Raw genomic sequence first — 13,124 nt, 5'->3', positions numbered from 1 at the left:
CACTCTATCACAGTGCTTTAAAAAAGGAAAAAAAAGCTGCACATATATCTGGGTACAAGACTATCACCTCTTTGGTGATGGAGATCATGTATTATTATTCATTTTTGCATCTCCAGCATTTACAAAATTCCTAATATGTAAGTATGTGCTTAACTTGTGCTTTTAAACTGTATTGCAAGGCATTCCGTGGGTTGGCTTTCAATTGTCTATGCCCATGGAATGACCATTTATTGTCTTGTGATCATTACTCAAGTCACTGCCCTGCCATCTAGTGGCCAATTACCCAAACTGTAGGTAGAATACCTAGGATGAAATAAACTAATATGCCATATTTCTCAAACACAAAATTTTAAAGTTACATTCAGTATCACAAGATAAATAAACTACTGAACCACTTTCATACATATGCAAATCTATTTTTCAACCAATTTGAACTTTTTGTTGAGTGAAATTAATTCACACGTATAAGGTTTTCAGTTCCAATATATAGAATTTTTATTGGCAAATAAGGAATATGTAATGTCCACGTTGCCCCTCTTTTGATCTTATGCATTTCCTTTCCCAGCCAAGCTCAAGATTTGCTGCGTTTTCCCTTTAAGACCTCTCTCCCGAAGAGTCTAAGCCATTCAGCAAGATACCTACCAGGACACCGAACTCAGCTAGACAGCAAGATCTTGGGAAAATCTCAGCTAATAGGATTCATCATCTGATTGCAACCAAAGCTGTTCCACAATATGGACTGAAATAAGCAGTTTTTAACCAGTAGGTTATTAGTGTGGTTGTAGGGTTGACTGAACTGACCCATCAATTCAACTAAATAGGCTAGGATACTAGTCTAAACATTAAAAAATAATTGGGAAGAAGCATTTCATTTTCATCATTAACTCACTGCCTTCACCAATTATGACTGCATGCTTTCAGGTGTCTCGTTCATGCATTATTCTACTGTTACAATAACAATAATGCAATTAACTAATAATATGGGTTGGATGAGGGGACAAAAGAATGGAAGAAGGGTCAGAGATAAGCGTTGGCAATTTGGTTTCAACTTCAATTACTATTTAGCATTTGAGAGACCATAAATCTATTACTAACTCATACTTATGAGTTTCAAAGTGTATTTGCTTTAGCAGGAATGCATAACCAAATGTCTCTAAAATATGCTGTATTGTTCTGTCGCTTATCTATTTTGTTGAGATCATTAACATGCTTTGAAGCCAAATGCAACAGATGTATAAACTCTCAGATATTTCTCATTCTTCCTAATATTAGCTCCTGATATATCATTGATTTGCAAGATGAATATTTATTTCTAGTACTGCAAACTTACCAATGGCATGATCCTATTTCTTTACTCTCAGATATTTAAAACACCTGAAGAAGTTCAAGAGCATACTTAAACCAACTCTTCATTGTATATGTGGAGAGACAGGTTTTGACAGGTTTGGTGCCTCATCCAAGGTAATGGAACTGACTGTGGCAGATGATTCTAGAACTCTCAGCTGCTAAGAAACTATTAGTCCTGAGGCCATGCCATAACTTAATGCCTGGGGCTAACACACCACCAAGAATATATTACAATGTGAGCCCGCAGGTCTAATTCCATCATCTTCATACCCCATGTCCCTCACCAGCCTCTGTAAGTCATTTTTTTTCTCACAAACTCAAATTACAAACTCTGTTTTATCCTCTCCACTTCCCTCCCTTCCCAAACAAACCCTTCCAGTGACTCCTGTGACCTCAGTCTGTGATCGGCTGTTCCCTTTCTTTCAAATACTCCCTTCACCTCCTTGCATTAGCTGAAACCCACCTTGGTCCTGAGCAAACATCAGGGCCAGGAGTTGAGGTGGATGTGTGTTCCTTGCTCCTTTCAAGTTATCTCACCCCTCCCCTCCTGCAAAAATCCCTGTTCTTTTAATGCTAACATCATTGGGATATAGCACTCTTCCTATACCTTCGTTCACTCTTCTACCCACCTCCTAGTCACTAGTCCTCATTCACTAGTCTTCTCCCAGAAGAGAGTCTTCTATTCCACTCGGTTTCCTTCCTTTATCCTTGGTGATTTCAGTGAGTGGATGACCCATCAAAAAGCCCCAGCTTCTCAATTTCTTGATTTCCATATTCCAGTGACTTTCTTTTTTCCACTTCAGTCACTCATTTTATGGCCACACCCTGGACATTTACATCTCTTTATAATATGAACCTTTTCAGATACAAAGATCTAACTTTCCTAGTACATAGTTTGCATTCAGTTCACTGATACAAGTACTTCCATACCACATGGCTCTTTAATGATGTGGGGACATTTGATCCCTTCATTCCACCACTTTCTTATTATCAGTCCCATCACCAATTCCTACTTCATTCAGCACAGATTCCATAATCAACACAGTGCACCTTTGCAAATACCTTCAACTCCCACTTCCTTCTTTCCCTCAGCTGAGTTCACCTTACAAAACCCTAATATGTGTGTGAACTCCGCTTGCTTCAGACTTTTTTTTGCACCTAAGTAGGAAAGCGTTAGTAATCACAGAAATCACACAATCAGATGACTAGTTTTGCTTTAAATTCGTATCTCAGGCTACAGCGTCAATCTTGATAGAACCCGGGAATCTTGCTACATTTTTACAGTAAGTTCACTTTTCTGCTCCCCAGGATAATAGTATTGATCTGGATCTTCTCTCTTCAATCTTCTACCCCACTACTTCCACCTGATCTCATCAGCCGGTATCCCTGCCCATACTTTACTAAGATGGAACATCAGACGGAAGCATTTTCATCCCCCCATGACCAAATCCCCATACTTAGCTGCCACTGAACCATTTCCCAACTCCATCAAATCAGGAGATATCAATAACACATCAGAATACAGATGAGAACTTAAGACTTTGAGGCAACTGACCTTAAGTAGTAAGTTAGGGATGATGTCAGATTTAGAAGGATGGTGAATATTATGTTCTGAAGAAAACGGAAAGGCTTTGATGGGAGGTACATGATCTAAGTTATGTTGCAGGGGTCAGCAAACTATAGCCCTTGGACCAAATCCAGCCTGTTGGCTATTTTTGTGAATAAAGTTTTATTGAAACACACCCATTCATGTATTGTCTATGGATACTAGCATGCCACAATGGCAAGGTTGAATAGTTGCCACAGAAACCATATAATCTTCAAAGTCTAAAATATTTTCTACTTATGAGTTTATAGAAAAATTTACCAGGCCTTGTTTCTGAAAGGTAACTCTGGTACCATGATGAAGGATAAATAATAATGGGGGCTAATTAGATGCACAGGAAATATTTGGAAGGAAATTGTATTAGTACTGGTAAGAATGACAAAAGCCTGGTCTAAGCCAATGGAAGTGGACATGGAAAACAGAAAATACTGAGAAACATTTTCAGTATGGAATCAGTAGGATTAGATAAACAGATACGAGAAAAAAAGAGAAAAAAATAGGTTAAAAAAAAAAAGACTCTAAGTTTTCTATTCTTAATGACTGGGAGAGTGGAGTGTCCTCAACTGTGGCAAAAGACAAGAGGCAGGAGAAGTGAAAGTTTCCAGAAATAATAATGATTTTCATTTTGGACAAGTTCAATACCAACAAGAAATATGCATGGAGTTTGCTCAAATTATCCCCAAGTTGATCTCTAAGACTAATAGAGTTATGGAAGTCACTGTTCTATAATTGAGCAATGGGAACAGATGAAATCATTTAAGGAAATGTAAAATAAACAACAACAAAAAAGTCTCTTAAAAGTCTGTATTTAGGAGTTGAAAACTTACGTTCACACAAAAATCTACAAACAGATGTTTATAGCAGCTATATCCCTAATTGCCAAAACTTGGAAGTACCAAGATGTCCTTCAGTAGGTGAATGGATACATAGAAAATGGAATCTTATTAAGCACTAAAACAGAATGAGCTATGAAACCATGAATAGACATGGAGGAACCTTAAATACGTATTACTAAGCAAAAGAAGGCATTCTGAAAGGCTACATACTGTATGGTTCTAACTGTATGACATTCTGAAAAACACAAATCTATGAAGATAGTAAAAAGATCAGCGGTTGCCAGGGGTTGGGATGGGAGAAGGGGTGAATAGGCGGAATACAGAGGGTTTTTAGAGCAGTGAAACTATTCTATATGATACTGTAATGGTGGATACATGCCATTACATATTTGTCTAAGCCCACAGAATATACATCACCAAAAGTGAAGGGTGATGTAAACTATGGACTTTGGGTGATTATGAGGTGTCAATGTAGGTTCATCAACTGTAACATATGTCCACACTCTGTTGAGAAATGTTGATAATGGGGGGGGTGGTTATGAAAGTGTTGGGGTTAGAAGGTATATGGGAAATCTCTGTACCTTTTCCTCAAATTTTCTGTGAAACTGAAAATTTTCTAAAACTGCTCTAAAAAAATAAAGTCTTAACAAAGAAAAAGAAAATTTGTATTTAAAACTGTTATTAATTCATAAACAGAAGATTACAGAGAAATTAAAATGAAATTATTATTAGTTCATAAACAGAAGATTACAGAGAAATTAAAATGAATTAACAAAATCTAGGTATATCAAAATAGATAAATTTCAAATACATAATGTTTGGCTGCAAATACAAAATGCAAGCTGCAAAGGATGATTGATTCTGTTTATGTGAGTCTTAAAACAGAGTAACATACATTGTACACAGACACAAATGTAGAAAAGTATGTTAATGATGATACAACTTCAGGATAGAGCAGAGAGGAGGGGGAAGAGCAGGAAGAGTAGATTTGCTTTATCTGCCATGCTATATTTCTTTTTCAGAAAAAAAGCTTTCAGTAAAAGACACCAAAAGAGAGAGGGGGGTATAAATTGTCAGTAGGAAAATTAAAGAGATAGTACATCCTGGATTATCAGGAAAGGAAGGAGATACATTTTCAAAAGAAGGACATAAAGCAGAGCATCCAAGATTGCAGACAAGTCAAGCAGAATGAGGGATAAGAAGCTCTGCCTGTTATGGGATAAGAAGCTCTGCCTGTTATCAGTCAGAAATGTTAGAGAAAGTTTCAGCAGAATAATGGGGGTGGGAGCCAGATGGTGGGGGGTGGAGGGGAGATACTTGGCACTGAAGAAGTGGAGGCAGTGAGAGCAAATGGCTCATTCAAAAAAACTGGCAATCAAAAAGAAAAGAGAAAAGATATACAGTAGTTTGAAAGAGGAATATTTAATCTGTCTAATGCTTCAGTGTCAGGCCAGGTAGGTACTCAAATAACTAAACATATTTTTGCAAAACATTGAGTCTTTATATTATCAAAAATAAAAAACAAATAAATATCTTTTTTCCTTTAGGGAGTATCTGCAAACTATCTCACATGTTAATATGGCATAAAGTAATATTAGGAGCATGGTTCAAATCACAAAGAAGACGAACAGTAGAGTTGGAAAAGTTGAGAAAAGGTGAGACCTGCGACCTAGGGATTTCCCGGGTGTGATGCTCACTCAGACAGATCCCCACAAAGTGAGCATCTGGATGCAGTCACCCAGTCCAGGATCTGTCCTTCAACCTCTCAAACTTAGAAATTTAATCTCCTCAATGTGAATACAATTAAGTCTCAGGAATCGGATTCCTACTAACAAAGCTCATCAAAGACTACTGTTAAAGCCACTTTACTTATTTACAATAAGGAGTGTAATTGCCAAGCAGTGTAGATACATCAGCCTGACCACTGAGCAGGACCAACACGAGGGTGTTTGGAAAACAAGGAAGCAGAACAAAGAGTGACATTACTGGAATGTGTAATGACAGCTGGCTTCCATGCGATATCCTCGTCAAGTGGCTTCTTGACAGAACATTCTCTCTTTACATGAAGGCATGCTCTTGCAAATTTCCCTTTTTCTGCACCTGTATTTCTAAACACCCCTATTCTAAAATACATAACCATTCCTTGAAGATGTTAGTACCTCTCACATAGGAGCAGAAGCATCTCTCTAGGATGATTCTGCTCTTCTCTGCACTGAATACACTGTACTTGTTATTGTTTTAATTTTCAGAGTACTTTGAGGACATCTAGGATCACCTCCATATAAAAGACAACATTCCGTCATTCTAAGTGAACTAAGCCAGAAAGAGAAAGAAAAATACCATATGAGATCGCTCATATGTGGAATCTAAAAAACAAAAATAAAAACAAACAAACAAACAAAAACAAAGTGTAAATAAAGGACAGAAATAGACTCACAGACAGAGAATACAGACTTATGGTTACCAGGGGGTTGGAGGGTGGGAAGGGATAGACTGGGATTTCAAAATTGTAGAACAGACTACACTGTATAGCACAGGGAAATATACACAAAATGTTATGATAACTCACAGAGAAAAAAATGTGACAAAGAGTGTGTATATGTCCATGAATAACTGAAAAATTGTGCTGAACACTGGAATTTGACACAACATTGTAAAATGATTATAAATCAATAAAAAATGTTAAAAAAAAAGACAACATTCCATTTATAAGTACAAGTCCATCAGCACATGCTGAAGGGCAAAGTCAACATTCCCCAAATTTTAGTCATACCTATACCATTTTCATGATTTTTATTATATGTTGAGGACAACCATAATTTCACTGATTCTTTTTCATCAAATAAACTCACGTCTTTATATAAGTTTATTTTTAAAGGATACTTTATATTACTACCATTAAATTAGCAACTCAGGCTATATTTGACATAAGTAAAAATAACTGATAAGAATAATAAAAATATTTTTTAAAATTGACTTGTTTCACTACTACCCGTGAACATACATATGCCATCATTTATTATTACAGCTGCTAAATGATGTATTGTTTTGTATCTTATGTCAGGTCTAATATAGCCCATGCAATCCTGGCCTGCTACTGAAGACTGCAAAGGTATTACCTTGTTATCACATCGGCACTGCTCTGATTCATCAAACCCTGATGAGAATACTAGTTCAACCTTTAAAAGAAACTTTTAAAAAAAGACTACAGAAAATATGAGTTGTTTATATGGAATGTTCTGTAGTATAACATCTTTAAAATGAGACCAGTTCTCCATGGAAATAAACTAATGTGTCTTTCATGAAATTCTGTTAAGAGTTTTGATGGCGCACTTAAAGGACTGTCATTAAACCACTTATTGCTGTGTAGGTGGTGAGTTTTATAACATTTTCTCAGACATAAAAAGATATAGCTCTTTTGGACCCATAACAAAATGTTTATTTTGCACAGCTCATTCTATTCAATGTGTATAGCACCCTAAGATGTGGTAAAACTTTGAAAGTAATTATTAAAGAAAAGAGAAGAATAAGGAATTACAGGGTTTGTTGGGAAAGGTACAGACTGTATTTTCAGAGGCTATTTGAAGATGTGTAGGGGAGCTGATCAGGTGCAAACACAGGAGGAAAAGCCTCAGAAAAGCTTTTCTGACTTGCAATTGGCAGTGACCCCGGGTTAATACTCTTTGTCCAGAAATGTTGTGAGCATGGGTCTCTGGAAAAAATAATTATATTCTGAACCATAAGATTTTTAGGGTTCCTCACTGAAAGGATAGTAATTATAAATGTCAAATAACTTTAAATCTTTATTTCCAAATTTAGGTTCATGATTTTTTATATTAAAAAAAACCTCAAACAAACTTAAAAGGAAAAATAGACATTTTCATAATATTTTAGATACTACATAGCTATTTTAAGTACAGACTATGATTCAACTCAATATAACTATATTTATGAGCTACTTAAGTATATTAATACTGGAGCTTTGTTGCATTCATTTCAAATACATCTTAAAGCAAAGTGGATATTTGTTGGCTTCTTCCAGAGCATCCACTTCCCCTTTTGTTCCACAACCAGAAGGACCTCATTTTCCACAGGAGAACTCACCCAACCCCAATACAAAGCAGTTGTGTGGTTTGAGAGGATAGATCCCACCCCCACATTAAGTCCAGCAGAGCATCCTGTACCTAATCAGTGACTGGTTCAGGGATGGACATGTATCACATTTTGACCTGTTCACTTGGTTTACTGGCAGAATTCAGTTTACTTGCCTTTGTGGGGGCCAAGATACCTGTTCTCTTGCTGGCTGTAAACTGTAAGGGTGTTCCCAGGTAAAGACAACCACCTCCCTTGGCTCATGGCCTTCTTCCTCCAAATTCAGTAAGATAATCCAGGATATTGCCCCATCTCAAAGACCTTAACCTTAAGCACATCTGAAACCTCCCTTTTGCCATATAAGGTAATATAATCACCATAATCACAGGATATGGGAATTTGGATGTGGGCATCCTTGGGGGGCCTTTAGTCTGCCTACCACAATAATCCATTTGTTTTTCCTATTATTCCTAGTGGTTCTGATATCTGAAAAATGTCAAGCTGCCCTAGAGTATACCCTTGGATATCAATTCCTTCTGATCTTTGAAAAAGTCTACCTACAAAGGCAGACAACGACATTATCCATGGACATGTGCTGATCACTTGTAGATAGATTCAAATTTTATCCTGTGAGTAAAAGTTACTTTATTACTAATTATTGTAAAGAGCACTGACCTAGAATCCAGGAGACCTTCACTGTACGTGCTGCTACCTCAAAGAGAGTCACTCAGCTTATTTGGGACTCAGTTTTCTTATCTACAAGAGGAGAAAAGTGGACTGAGAAATTCCTAGATTTCCTTCTAGCTCTTAAAATCTAGATCCATGGCCTAAAAAAAAAAAAAAAGGGTAGAGGTGAGAGAGTAGTTACATCTTAGGTATAAAATCAAACAACCACAGCAAAATGAGAATTCTTTAGAAACAGTAAGATAAAACTTTTTTTTTTCATTTTTTTTCCTACTCCATACATATTTTAATGTAATTTCACGCATCTGCTTTCCATTAGTGACTCAAGGTAACTAAGTTTTTGTCAAGACAATTCTTATACACATCACACTACCACTCCATTTATCTTTCTGTACTTTTTCACGTTATTCTTACCTCATAGCCTAACCCTCAGTATATAAAAAAATTACCTTTGATCTTTCTTACAATTTAATGTCTCCAAGTCTAAATCACGCTATTCTTTCAGTGTGGATTATATCACTCAGGAATGAGTTCAGACTGGAGATCCAGGAGACCTAAGTTATTTCTGCCATCAACATTATTTTCCAAGTTTGTCATGCCAAAATCACAAGGACAGTATAATTGTACTACAATCAAAGCCACCAAAGACAATCATCTTTAAAAGCCAAGCAAAAATAACCAAAAAAGCAAGTAAATGCACTCAGCTTAAAATAATGTTCTTAATCTGCTTTGTAATAGTGATAACACAAAAATGGTAATTTACACACATAAACACACAGAAGATACTGAAAAGGATCAGATCTAGGTGCTCCATTTGGATTACTTATCCTCTTTGCTTGCTATTTAAATAAAGCTGTCCCAAGTTGTATGAATTCAAGTACCCTCCTAGGCAACGTCAGAGGTATAAGACCTGCCTATCCCTAAATTTACCTGGTGCTACAGGAGGTAAGTAAAAACAGGGGCAGGTTAACCAAAGTGAAGGTCCAGATTCTCGATGGAATATTAACAGTCTGTTGTGCTACAGCTCTGCTTTGTGTAATAACAAACCAGCTCACATTTGACTGTTAACTATGGGAGTAATGTTAGAATACCGTGGAAAGTGCATTGATTGGTTCATACTTAATCTTTCCTAGCACCTTAATGTCTTGTGCTACCAAGAACCAACAGCTGAATGTAAAGTCACACAGTTGACTGCATGGTCACATGAGGCCTGGAGGGATACAATGCACAAATGACACCCTTTCACTGTGTGGCATCCTGTTCTTCCCTTGGCATAGCTCAGCCTGGTGCTCTACTCTGGGCGTGATTATTTTGCAGTTCTCTTAGATTTCTGCGCAAAAGCAACATCAGACAACGAGCCAGAGCCATCATCTCTGCACCTCTAAACCTTCTGCAAAGTTTGCACCTGCTTCTCCACCTGTTACTTTTGTGGATGATGCTCTCCTGCCCTTGCTTCTGTCACCCAGAAGTGTCAACTCTTCCACAGACTGTCATTTTTCAATCTACCTTCAATTTTTTTTAAAAGGTAAAGCTCTGTAAGTTACTATAGCATTTCTTTACTTGTTAGGAATTTCACATGTCCTTTTAAATGTGCTATTTTCATTTGGATTGTTATTGTCTCAGTGCTATGTGGTTCCCAAACTTTGTTTCACGTGACAGTCACTTGTGGAGCTTTTAGAATCCTGATGCCCAGGCTCTCCCCTCATACCATTTAATTTAGATGTCTGGGAGTGGGAGCCAGGGCATCAGCAGTTTCCAAAGACCCTCAGGTGTTTTCAGTGAGCAACAAAGTTTGGGAACCACCACTCTAGTTCAGTTGTTCAGGTTTTGAGTGGTCTTTTCCACACGTATTTTCTCCTTAACGTCTGTTAATTTTAAGTGAGCTATTTTTTTGAATGTGCTGGTTTTCAGGAATGTACATACCACAATGTAGCCAAAATGTTTACATTACTGTTCTGAGTTTCCAAAATATAAAGAAAGAATGCATGAAAGTGTATGTAAGTATTTTATTAATATGCATCATCCTTTATAAAGGAAACAGTGGGCCTCTGGAGACAGACTGGCTCTCCAGACCTTTAGGGTGAAGTGTATGCCATCACTAGTATAACCATGTATTTGGTGGCCTCGCCACTGGCTGGTGAGCAGTGTCACGTCCACCCAGTTCTACAGCTTGGTCCCGTCTACTTTACTAACAAGTAGCCATCTTTCCCTGGATCTCCCTACTCCTGCCATTCTTCCAATTCACCAGTCACCATCACTATGCCATCCATGATTTGCTGTCTGCCTCTTTACCTTTCTTAACCACTACATTTGAATCACGTCTTCTGCTTTACCATTTCTACTGCTACAAATCAGAAACAAACCTGAATTCTTGTTAGCCTTCTTATCCTCAGTTCCTATCTCTACTAAATAATTACTGCCAGATTAATTTTCCTAAAGTACATGTGTACTTTTTCTCAAGCCTGATTTACATCTTACTTCTCTCGTACAATGTTTCAAGATTCTAACATATTCACCTTCCTCTTCCTCAAGCAATTAAAATGTGTACTGCTCAATTGTCCAATAAGGAAAAAAGGTAGTGAGTAAAATATTGTAGCAGAATAAGCTCTGGGACTGAGAAAAAGGTTACCTGTGATGCAGTCTACGTCCATGAGCAATAATAACTGATATTTATTGAGTGCTTATTACATGCCGGTCTTTATAAGAATTACTTTTAGTCCCCCCAAAATTTGATGATGTAAATGCCATCATTTCTCCATTTTACAGATGGGAAAATTGAAGTAAGAAGGTTAAGTAATCCACTCAAAGTCACACAGGATCCAATTCCAAACAGGCTAGCTCCTGAGATAGTGTCCCTAATTACGATTCTATACTGCTATTCAATTAGCAAGGCTAGATTTGATTTTTTTCCATCTCTTAAAAATGAGAGTTAAAAATGTCTGTCTTAACTTAAAAGGAAAAAAATACATAATATATGAAAAACACTTAGTAATTTATAATTAAATGAACTAATATTTCCACATCAATTACCTTTATCATTTGGGATATTTATTATTTTTCCATACCTGAATTATTTCATGTTTATAATTAAAGCTCTGTACCTATTCAGAAATTTCCTTGTAAGGAGAGAACCAGATTTATTTATGTCTTTTTCTGCCTTGGAGAACCCTAGAAAGATCTAATAAATATATATTGCTAATTGGTTAACATTTGTGAAACTTGTAGGAATACATACCAATAAAAAATAAAAGTAAATAAAAGATCATATCATATTAGGTCACAAGTAATGTCTTAATTTTCCAATTATAATTGTCATTTTTTTTTCCCATGAACCATTCACAGGAAAAGTGTAAATTCAGTTTCCTCAGAATCTAGTATGAGTTTGATTCTTCAGATTAATGAAAAGAATACAGGATACAAAGGGAGATGAGGGCCCTGCTTCTCAGGGGAATCATTAAGCGGTGCTTCCAGAGAGAGACCCATTTTATATATACTGGTTGCTACTAATAGGAAGTAACTCCAGGAATGTCAGATATCCTATCCTTTCTCATCTCTTTTTCTGCCCTATTCTTGAAAAATCTTTATCACTGTTCTAGATACACTCAATGGGATTACTAATGAGAGAGAGTTTCATGACTGGGTTTGGAGATACATAAAATGTTGGGCAAATCTTAAATAAACTAAACATAAAAGAAAATTTTAGTTTTCTGTCCAAAGTTTAGATTCAGAACTAATGGAATGAATGTTCCATCAATAAAATAAAAAGGCACTCTAGCAAACTTTGACTCTTTTAACAGTGAGAATATTATTTACATGAGTAGTACACTGAAAGATTTTAAGCTCAAAAATCTCACTGAACCCCTACTTGACTTTTTAGTTGTCAGATGTTTATATGTATCACTTCCCTCTTTGGGAACTTTAATTTTCTATTATGAGGTGTTAAACTCTCTATGTCCATGTACTCCCCAGGCCACAAGGCTAATTTAGATAAATCACATATGTAATACCTGCATCTATACGTAACTCATTTTTTATCTTATTAAAGGCTTTTCTTTATTTATAGGCTTTCTCTCCACATCTGTGATCATTAGGGACTACAGAAAACGTGGTTTTAACATGTGTGTGTAAAAAATGTTCAAATCAAAGAGATTCTGTGATGCCCTATAAACATTGCACATCTGTTATTTATCTGGCATATTAATTTAATGGAAACTACAGGGTCATAAACATATAATGTATTTATGATGAACTTAGCTCTGTAAGTTACTACATAATGTTACTAAACATTTTCAAATAAAAACGCACTCTAAGAGGTGAAAAACTACATGGATTATTCATTTTTAAATATTTGGCACATTATTTTTAAAACCTCCTTACTAATGATACCTCATTTATCACTAATTAGTACTTTGGTTTTCTTTCAGTTTAATATCTAACATTTGCAAACCACACAGTATCTTCGTTTTTTAATTTATGGAAGGTATTTTCATTTACCCCCCCCCCCCCCCCCCCGCACAAACGGGGCACTTATCATCTGATTCCTGAACGTATGTGGTTTC

General features: G+C 36.4%; 1 protein-coding gene across 3 annotated transcripts in view; it reads right to left on the bottom strand.

Moving 5' to 3' along the window:
- CTTNBP2 (cortactin binding protein 2) overlaps window positions 1-13,124 on the bottom strand; it is a 376,816-nt gene that overhangs the window by 362,631 nt on the left and 1,061 nt on the right. For 2 of the 3 annotated variants that reach the window (XM_074367169.1, XM_074367171.1), the window contains exon 1: window positions 8,557-13,029. The exons of the other annotated variant lie outside the window; for it this stretch is intronic. The gene's annotated coding sequence lies outside the window, so the exon portion shown is untranslated. Of the gene's footprint in view, window positions 1-8,556; window positions 13,030-13,124 lie in introns of those variants that run through there. 3 annotated transcript variants of the gene reach the window in all.

The sequence above is a fragment of the Camelus bactrianus genome, chromosome 7 (genome assembly GCF_048773025.1).
Source record: "Camelus bactrianus isolate YW-2024 breed Bactrian camel chromosome 7, ASM4877302v1, whole genome shotgun sequence".
Classification (NCBI taxonomy): domain Eukaryota; kingdom Metazoa; phylum Chordata; class Mammalia; order Artiodactyla; family Camelidae; genus Camelus; species Camelus bactrianus.
Note: the sequence above shows the minus strand (reverse complement) of the source record. Positions and strands in the feature narration are given on the sequence as shown.